The sequence below is a fragment of the Manacus vitellinus genome, unplaced genomic scaffold (assembly GCF_001715985.3).
Source record: "Manacus vitellinus isolate BGI_N305 unplaced genomic scaffold, ASM171598v3 scaffold_41_pilon, whole genome shotgun sequence".
NCBI lineage: Eukaryota > Metazoa > Chordata > Aves > Passeriformes > Pipridae > Manacus > Manacus vitellinus.
In genome coordinates, this window is record NW_021940545.1 from 3,589,045 (window position 1) to 3,599,124 (window position 10,080).

Below are 10,080 nucleotides of genomic sequence, written 5' to 3' on the forward strand. Positions count from 1 at the left end.
TGAAGTGTTCAATTAACAAGTTCTTCTAATTTTATCTCTTACCTCGCAGCTTCCATAAATAACTTTATAACTCCTGAGATAGCTCCTATCTTCATGGGATGGACCCTGTCCCATCTTACACAGACCTGGTGATTCATCAGTCCAGCTGATCTGCTGTGCTGAGCACTTGTGTGTGAACCACGATGGGAAACATATTAAAACTGTGTGTAAAAATGAAGATCATCTTGCAAAGCCTATAGCCTATAGAACTCTTCTTCCTCAAGGCTCCTGTTAAAAAATAGAACAGGTTGTAAAACCTAATCACCAAGAGCAGGACTTTTCTCTCTACAACACCCAGTGGTACATTGATCTCAGATAAATTCACAAGCAGTTTTAAACTTGCAGCACTGTTATGCAACTCTTTCATTGCTGAAAATATTTTGAACTAAACAGAAACATCTCCAAAATGTATTTTTTTTTAACTGTGAGCCCCAAATAAGCAGAGGGCTGTTGGGAGTCCCCAGTGAGGTTCACATGCAGTGAGAATCACCTGTGTCTGTTTTTGTGAGAACTGTGTGACAATCTTGGAAGAATTCAGTGTTTCATGGGAAAGTGGTGTCATATTTTCACCAGGGAACTGATGCCCAAGGGAAGAAATTAAGCAGGATGAGATCTTGTCTTTGAGTAAGTCAGGTGTCCAGTCATTAGAACTGGAAGACACCTGAAGTGAGGAGGAGGAAGAAGAAACCTGAAGTGAGGAGGAGGAAGAAGAAACCTGAAGTGAGGAGGAGGAAGAAGAAACCTGAAGTGAGGAGGAGGAAGAAGAAACCTGAAGTGAGGAGGAGGAAGAAGAAACCTGAAGTGAGGAGGAGGAAGAAGAAACCTGAAGTGAGGAGGAGGAAGAAGAAACCTGAAGTGAGGAGGAGGAAGAAGAAACTTGGGTTTCCTTATTGCCTTTTACTGACTTGGAAGTATTAGACCCTGGAAAAGAGAGACCTGGAAATTCCACTTCTATCTCCCAAAAGCAATAGGCATCGATTCCTCATCTCCCCCTCACCCATCTGTCAGCCAGTGGAAGTTCTGGCAAATCAAAGCCCAAAATACCACAAAATATGCCCAGTTCCCTGTGGGAAATCTGCTGCAGCCCATCACTCCCACACCTTGGAGCCACCAAGCAAACAGCTCTTTATTTTGCCATTCCAAAACCACACCAAGTGTACACCTGCAGTATTCCCGTGGGGGGAAAAGCTGCTAATAAGCCTATTTCTTGGAGCAAATGTGCCAAGGCAAACACAGATAAAGTGAAGAACGTGGCAGTGAGGAAAGCTGGTGGTTTCCATGAGCCCCAGCTCTTGCTAAACCCTCCTGGAGAGCCCAAGTGCCCGGGTCTGACCTTTGCGAGCGGCGCCGGGGAGGCGATAACTGGGTTGTGGTCAACAGGGAAGTCAACATGTTGTGTGGGTCAAAGGCCTCTTGGAGCCCTGGCTGTTGAGGTCAGACACTGCCTGGCAGTGAAACTGTTCTCCAAAGCCTCTTGCCTGAAGCACTGAGCTCTCCAGGATCCACGGGCTGAGCAGAGTGACGGAATACTCCGAGTTGGAAGGGACCCACGAGGGTCATCGAGTCCAGCTCTTGAGTGAATGGCCTGGAAGGGGAAGGACAGGAAGGGTGAATGACCACAGGCTGGAGAACCTGGGCCAGCTGCCCTTTGGAAAGGGGCCATCTGATGAATATGCTCACAAGTGATGCCAGAGGGGTGTTTGTGGGCTGGATCTACATCACAGCACTGCTGCAGGAGTTGGAGATTGGAACTATAAAAAGACCTGGTTCTCTCTCATTACATGCTGCTGGGAAGTTGGATTAACTCCATAAACATGAAATTTTGATATATTTTGCTACAAATGAGGTCAGGACCTGGGGGGGTTTCTTTGGTCTTGTCAGAAGAGCCAGAGTTAATTTTTTCTCCTCTAGCAAAAGAAGGGTTGTACACTCAGCAAACAGTCCTCGACATCCTTCCTGGGGAAATAATATTAAATTTAAGATGTAAATGTTATTTGATCCACAAGCAAAATGTCCACCAGCAAATGTCTCCCATCAATGATTTACCACCCCAAGGAGTTTTCCTGCAGTGTATTTACCTGTGTTTTTTAGGTCAGCAGTAACTAAGAACGAGGAAGACTTTGTAGTGCTGTAAATCCTTTGCTTACCTTGGCTTCTCCACCCTCTCTTAGCAAACTGCACCTCCAAACCCCTTAGCTAAGCTCAGAAAGAGTGTGTTCATGCACAGAATCACCCCTCTTGGGTTTTATTCTTTTGTGGCCCCCCCTCTTTGTTTTTTTTTCACTTGCTGACACCTTTGCCTTCTGGACTGGGAGGAAATTTGACCCTGGGTTGTGGAGATCCTGCACTCAAGGAGAAATTCACCTTGTGGAGGAGTTTAGTCTCAGCAACAAGCTGGATCCAGCTGTGATCCAGGGAAGTTGAGCAGCTCCTTCCCTTCTGAGTTTATATTCAGCCTCCCTGGGTGGTGCTGGGGGGAGTGGGGGGCACTTCTCCTGCAGCCCATCTCACCTGCCCAGGAAGGAAAGCTCAGCCACAGCTGGGGACTGGGACATTTGTCTTGGGAACGTTCTGTCTGTTCAGCACAGAATGAACTGTCCTCCAGAGCAGCTCAGACCTGGCTGTTCCAGACAGAAATACAGAGTAATTCAAACCTAATCTAGCAGAGCTGGTTTGAGACCCTTGAGAACTTAGGACAAAATTCAGCCACAATGAAGGGACTGGTTCCAGGCAGGGCTGTGCTGCTCCCAGTTTGGCAGAGGACTGCAGAGAGCTGGGGCACGAAAAGCTCAACACAGCTCCCAGAATGACTGAGCTGGACTCCTGAAATGAAATAACAGCATTGTCCCTCTGACCTCACCCCAGGAATGCACCTGGAAATGGGGAACTTGCTATAAAAGTAGCTGCTTTTCATTGTTATATGGATAAAGCTGTTAATGTTTGTGGTTTGGGGAGTATTTGGGAACCCCGGTGGAAAATTGGAGCTGAGGTTGTTTGGACTGTTGGCACAGGTTTGTGTTTTCTTTTCTCCACCACTGGTTTTTAGGTGAGTGGAGCCAGGTGACAGCATCACATCAGGTTGTTGCTCCAAACCTTGCAGGGATTCAGGCCTCCAGTTCTGGAAGCACAGGGACGTCCTCAGATGAAAGGCTCAGTGCTGCTGGTTCTGTAAGTCAGCAATTCCCTGCCAGCACATCCTTTGTGTGACAGGATGGGAACTCTCAGAACTCATAAAAAGGCTATTTCTGAGCCCTGCTAGGTCACAGGCATCTTATTTATGTACCAGGCAGACACAGACCAATTTTTCTGGGATAAAATCCCTGTCTTGACTTCAGTTATCATCTGTTACAGTCCCACAGGAAATGACATTTGAGGTGCACTCTGCCCTTAACTCACTCTTTTGGGATGACTTTTTGGGATAACAAAACACCACATGGGGAAAAAGAAGGTCTTGACTGAGAAAAGATGACAGATTTGCTTTACTGGGGACAGTGGAGATGGTTGAAATGATCAAATTGAATCCAAGGGCAGTTGCTGAATTACTGCAATTTAGGAACTGGCAGCTTGAGACTGGAATAATCTGAGAGGATCCCCCTGCCCTGGCCTTTCTGGGCTGGCTCAGTATTCTGTGGTTTGAAGTAAGAACCTGACTCTCCTGCTCATGCTCCTTCCTTGTGATCAGGGGAGTTTACAAAAGCTTTTGCTGTCTCCAGGTTTCTTTCTGCAAGGTTTTAATGTGATTTCTGTGATCTGTTCCTTCCGTGCCTCTTGTCCCAGCCTGCCCCTGCTTTGCCTCTTGCCCTTCCAGCTCTGGATAGTCTTGTCCTTACACCCCTTGTCTTACAAACTTAAATTCTCATAGCCAGCCTTTTCCTTCTTCTTTAAGAATGGAGAAGACTACCAGGAACTAGTGCTGCAGGCATCTTTAAAAATAGCAGTATGTGTGTTTTTCTTCCTCTTTCTGTCACAGAAGTAGTGCTTCTGCCTGGCTGGTTCCTCCCCCAGCCCTCCCTGCAGGCAGGGAGCAGAACCCAGCTCAAAATCAGCTGCTGTGAGGGAGCTGAACTTTAACTCTCCCCCTTCCCCCCGAGTCTTTGCCCCCAGGAAAAATAAGATTCTTCAGGTTATCAGGCTTTCTGCCTTGGGGGAATTCCCTGTGCTTTGTCCTGTGGGTCTTATCTACTCACTTACTCAACATATTCTGGTTTTTGTTTGTGCAGAACTTCTGATACAGCTGAGCTGTTCCACACAGTCCATTTGCCCACACACCTTTGGTTTCCTCCCTCTGCCCACCTTTCTCCTCATCCCTGTTGCTCCCATGACTCTTCTGAGTGTATTTTATACCCTGTTTAAAATTCAGACATCAGAACTGCTGCTAAGTGCACACTGATTTGAGCTTCCTCAGACTATCAAGGAAATAATTGGGATTTTAACTTAATACCTGGATAGGTGTCACTGCTCCATCAGAAAGCCTGGTCTGGGATAGTGGGTCAGCCTTACAGGGCTCCAGGCCTGGCCAGAGTAGGAATTTCTGCCTAAGAAGCAAGATTTGTACAGAGCAATGTGGTTTTTCCTGTACTTTCTCAGTTGCACAGCCCCAAGAGTTGTCTCTTTTCCAGTTTTACGAGAGTGGTGGCTGGAGAAATATGGAGAATATGTGGGGCTGGAACAGAGGGACAGAGCAACTGAATGGCTGAAGAAATCATGGCATGGAAGAATAAATAATGCAACCACTTTCTATATTTTTATTGTCAAGACAGTCTCATAGTTTAGGGCATTTCTTGCCTGCTGGCAGTCGGTGACTGATAAAATCATTCACCTTGAGATTGGGTTGTTGATCTATCAGTGGATGTACAAAAGGACCAGTTACAGAGTCTCTGTTGGGGTAAAATTTGGAGGAAAGAGGCTCAGCAGCACTTGAGTTGTGTGAGAAGCTGAAGGCCACACTAAAGGCCAGGCTATTTTTACCAAAATCACTGTTTTTCATGGTGTTTGAAAGGATCAGTTCAGCTGAACAGACCTCAGGTACTGTGACAGCACATGGGTTTGTCAGCTTGCAGGGGAGAGATTTCATAGCTGTCAGACCCACCTCCTTTGGCAGAGAAATCTGGTACCATTTTTACTGATTTTTTCTTTTCTGCTTATTTTACACCTGTCTCTTGTCCTGAAGAATATTTATTACACTCCCTTTGGGAACAGAGAAAAGCTTCTGCTTTATAGCTGTGAGTGTTGAAATCTGGTTTTGGGGCTTCAGGGGGTTGTCTGCTTCCAGGGAGTTAAACACACAAGCTGCAGAATTGGAGGCTGAATTTGCTTATTGCCCATTTTTACACATCTTCCTGATTTTGGGAATGGCTTCAATGTCCTGCCCTCTTCTTCTGGGAAGTTCATTGTATTTGGTATAAAAGCCTGTTTTCAGGTAACCTGAACATTTCAGGAGGATAAACACCGATAAATATTAAAGTGAATCTGTTCCAAAGTGGGTTTATTTAGTAACACACATCACAGGCAGTGCCATTGTGGGGGAGGGCACAGGTGGTACACAGGGGTTGGGATGGCCAGGGCTGAGAGGGCAGGACAGCCCACCCAAATTGGGCACAGCTGCGACCCCTTGGGTGGGAATTGGGCACAGCTGGGACCCCTTGGGTGGGAATTGGGCACAGCTGGGACCCCTTGGGTGGGAATTGGGCACAGGGCAGGTGTCCAGGCCCTTGCACTTGTCCTGGTCAGCCCTGCTGTTCTCTGGTCCAAGCAGACAAGGAATCCCTGTCCGTGCTGAGCCTTTGTGGTGGTGAGTCCTTGGGCAGCAGGTTTGGGGGTTTGGAGGGTGACCATCACCTGAGGGAGGGCTTGGTGAGACATTAACCCTGTCTGTGCTTCCTGGGAGCCTGTCCATGAACACATGGGAAAACAGAGCTGGTGCTGGGAGATTTTCCTTGGAAGAGCTCTGGCTTTTCCAGCCTCCCCTGTGGCTCCCTAGAGCACAGGTAGCCTCAGGCTCAGCTGCTGGAGGTGGGGTGTGTTCTTTGCTGTTCTTAAACCTTCAGCAGTTGGGCTTCTGAACTCCCTTTCACAGAGATCTTTTTATTTCTCGAGGTCGTTCTTGCTTTTCAAGAAAAAGAACAATTCTTTTTCTTGCTCGTTTTGGATTTTTGCTTGAAAACTTCGTGAAACACAGGGCAGAAGGGATTAGTCTTCCAGCCTCTTCAAAAAGAATCATTGCTGCCGCAATTAATTTTCCAGTTAAAGGGGTATTAATTACGAAACATAGTGGTGTTTTGGTGTGGGTTGTTAAGACATAGTTCCAGACTATTTAGGGTTCTTGCTGATGGGTCTGCTAGAAAAAAAAAATCATGTTTGTCCTTAAATGCATCGCTCTGACTGGGCATTCTCCTTGAAATTCCTGGCAAAACATTACAAGGGTTTTTTAGCAGCACCAAACCAGCTAAAGTTGATTCCAGCTGAGCTTTGTTTCCTAAATAGCTTTCTTAGAAATGTGAGCATTTAAATGGTGCCAAATGAGCTTCGAAGATACCATCTCCCAGGTCACAAAAGGTGACTCTGCCGCTGTGGGGGATTAGGGTTGGTCCGGAGAATCTGCCGGGCGGAAAACAACTTTGCATCTGGAATTCCCGCGTTCACCTGCATTTCATTGCCCGCCTCGAATTTTCCCACCTCCGAATTATAAAAACTCTCCTTTCAGCTCGAAAATAAACCTCCCGATGGTGGAGTTGAAGGAGAGGCTCAGTCGAGGTCCGAGCAGGTCCCGACTGTGATTAGGAATGCAAAGTGCTTTGCGGTGCTGCTGCCTGGAATCCGATGGATGGAGCGATTGTGGGCTCCGCAAGTGCTGCCAGAAAATATCTGCTCCCCCGGGGGGGTCTTTCCTGCTGGTGGGTCTGGACTAGTTTTTTCAGTCGTTGCAAAATAATGATTTGGAAAAAGTTCACGAACTGACTTAGTTAAGGCCAGTAAAGTAACAAGGCATGACTGAGGAGGAGGAGGAGGAGGGTGTTTTTTCCCCCTGTGAAGGTCTCTGGTATCAGAAGGAATTCTGCAGCCAGCTGGGAGTGGTCAGAGGATGGGGCTGGGTCAGATGGTTGGGGTCTCTGCAAATCGGGATTTTGTGATTCTAAAGAAATTTCTGGGCTGTTTGGCACCATAATCATATTCTTCAGTGCAGTTTTGTGTCTCTCCTTGTGGTTTGCCTGAGTGTTGATGTGACCTTACTGAGAATCTGCATCACCAGGTTCTCAGCAAGGCCCCTGAGAACTGGTTGCCCTGAGGAGGTGCCACCCCAGAGTTCTGTGTGTGGTGGCACACCAGCAGTAATCTCTGGAGTTACAGGAATAGATGGGCTGTGAGTTGGGTGTGCCTTCCTACCGTCATTTCTATTTTCAGCAGGTGCTGGGCTGCAGTTCCCTGCAAATGTTTGCGTCACCATATGAATTTCTGGGCTTTGTTTCCTCTGTTTTTCTTTCCTGGGCCAGCAGTGTCCTGGTGTCTGCCAAAGAGATTCCTTGCAGGAGAGGTGGTGCATTAGAGAAGGTAATGAGGAGAGTTTTCACTGTATAATTTGGCTGCAGTTTCTGTTTCAAAATGTGGATCCTCCCTATGAGTTGGTGGCACTGAAGGCACTCTCACAAGTCTTCACTGTAGCCCTCCAGTCTTCACTCAAGTCTTGACATCTCAGGCTCTCTCAAACAATTCTTCAGCTCTTAAATCATATTCTGTGGTTGAAAATGTAATACAGGGAATTCCTACTTAGTTATTTGGAGAGGGAATGAGTGTCCTGCATGAGGTCTGCAAAACTGAAGTTTGCAGAAGTTTCCTGTACATGATGTACAGGAAAGTGATTTACATCACTGAAAAGTCTACATGCTACACTTCAGTGTTAAACACATCTCTTCTGCTAATGCCAAAATCAGTTTGGTATTTGAGCATAAGGGAAAATCCAGCCCTGGCACACATTAGGACTTTTCTCTCTCACACAGTTATGGTGGAAGGCAGGTATTGTTATGTGTTACCATCTTAAAGCTTGACATCTTAAGATAAATTCTCAATAACTCTGACCTGTTCAAAATCTGTGTGTTAGGAAGCAGGACCTAAAATCCCACTGCCTAATTCTAGTATTAGGTCTTGCCATGAATAAATTTTTGAGGGTCAGGAGGCAGACCTCACGACAGAGCAACCAGTACAACTTGCCAGCCTGGGTAGACTTTCACACACTGCATTGCACAACAGTTTTTACCATCCTTAAATTCTCCCTTTCCCCTTTGCTGCAGAGCAGCCCTTTGCCTTGAGCCAGCTCTCCCTTTTCATTTTGCTTGCTCTTGCCCAGAATGCAGGAACTGTCAGTGACACAGAGGTGAAAGGGGAGAGTGTTTGGATTTTTAGGAGGTGGTGCTGGGGAGATGCTGAGAGCCAGTTCAAACCAGAGAAAACCAAGCAGGGAAGCTGTTGTGTTCAGCAGAAGGAGGTAAAGGAAAGCTGTGAAATTCTGTGTAAACAGTGGGGACATCAGACCTGTCCAGGCTGGCTGAGGCTGGAGCAAGAAGGCAGAGTTTTGTGTTGAAGAAGGATTTCTCAGTTTATGAGCTAGTGAGTTAACTCTTGGCATGCTTAGTGGAATTGTAGTAAAAAGAAACAGCCTGTTTGAAGGTCTATTATCTCACAGTTCAAAATCTGCTGCTCTCCATTGCATATCTTAGTAACAAGTTACTGAGAGCAGTGTTTGTTCCTGCTGAGGCTGCACAACTGACTCAGGGCATTTACAAGAAAGAACTCAGTGGAGGAAATAGCATTTTCTTTTTGTTTTAGCACCCAGCACAGAAGTATTTCTCGTGATTCATTTGTTCCTGCGTGTTTTCTCACCCCTCAAATGATGATAATAATAATAATGAGGGTGTGCATGGGGTAATAATAAACCTACATGAGGCTGGAGGCTCTGTGTGATACAGGCTGTACAAGGCTGAGTGAAAAAACCATACAGAGACCTGACCAGGAAAGCAAATTATCTTCCTTCCCAGCTAGAATATAAGGAGCTTGCCAGCTCAGTTTTTCAGAGCCTGGATTAGAGTGTATTCTGCCCAGATCTGGAATTGAACTGAATCCCCATAACACTTTTCATTTGGGAGCCACGAGGACACGAAGTTGCCATGGTGAAAATCCTGAACCTGCTCACAAATGGGAGACAAAGCAGATTAAAGGGAATAAATGATGCAGCACTAAGTGTGAGAATTGATGTGTGATGCTGCTACTTAAAAACTCGTTATGAGATTGGAGGGAAAGATGCTTCTGTGTGTGTTTGAGTTGCTGAAGTTTGCAGCTGGATCGTGCCGCCTTCTCCCTGTGGACATTGCAGTGCTCTCTGAGTTTATGGGGTTAAAAGAGGCCTGTGTTGAGTTCCACAATGTCTTGCATCAGATCCCAAACCCTCATGCCTTGGATGTCAACAGAGGATGGTGACACTGGGCTGGGAGGTCCCTGCTCTGCTCTCATGCAATGACCTGCCCTGTCCCGTGCAGCAGTTCCCAGGTTTGCTGGTTCAAACCAACACAAATGCCAGGAGCAAATGCAGGATTCATTCTTTCCGTGCCTGTGGCCTGCTTGTCTGTTTTTCTTTTGTAATAATGGGAATGCTCTGAGATGTAGAAACAGTGGCTCTGTCTTTAGGCTTTGCCCTCCTGGAAAATCGTGTCGATATTCTGATTTCTTCACTTGTCTTTTCAGTTGCTTTGATTGGAGCTTTCTGCTCAGGCATTGATATGGTAAAACAGATTGCAAAGAACATCTTGTCTCTCAAAGGAATGCTGGTGTGATGGAGTCACAGACTGCAGAGCTGACAGGGTGCACACAGACTAATCTCAGCCTCTGAGGAGAGCTGTGACTAAGCAACACTGGCAACACAAAGGAGCATTTGTTGGCAATTCTTGTTGGAAGCAAAACTGACTCTACAGGTATGAGAGCAAACTGTTTCAGAACCACTTGCAGGGTTCAAGGTGTTTGCTCCAGATCATCAGCTCCCTTTAGTTTTTATTT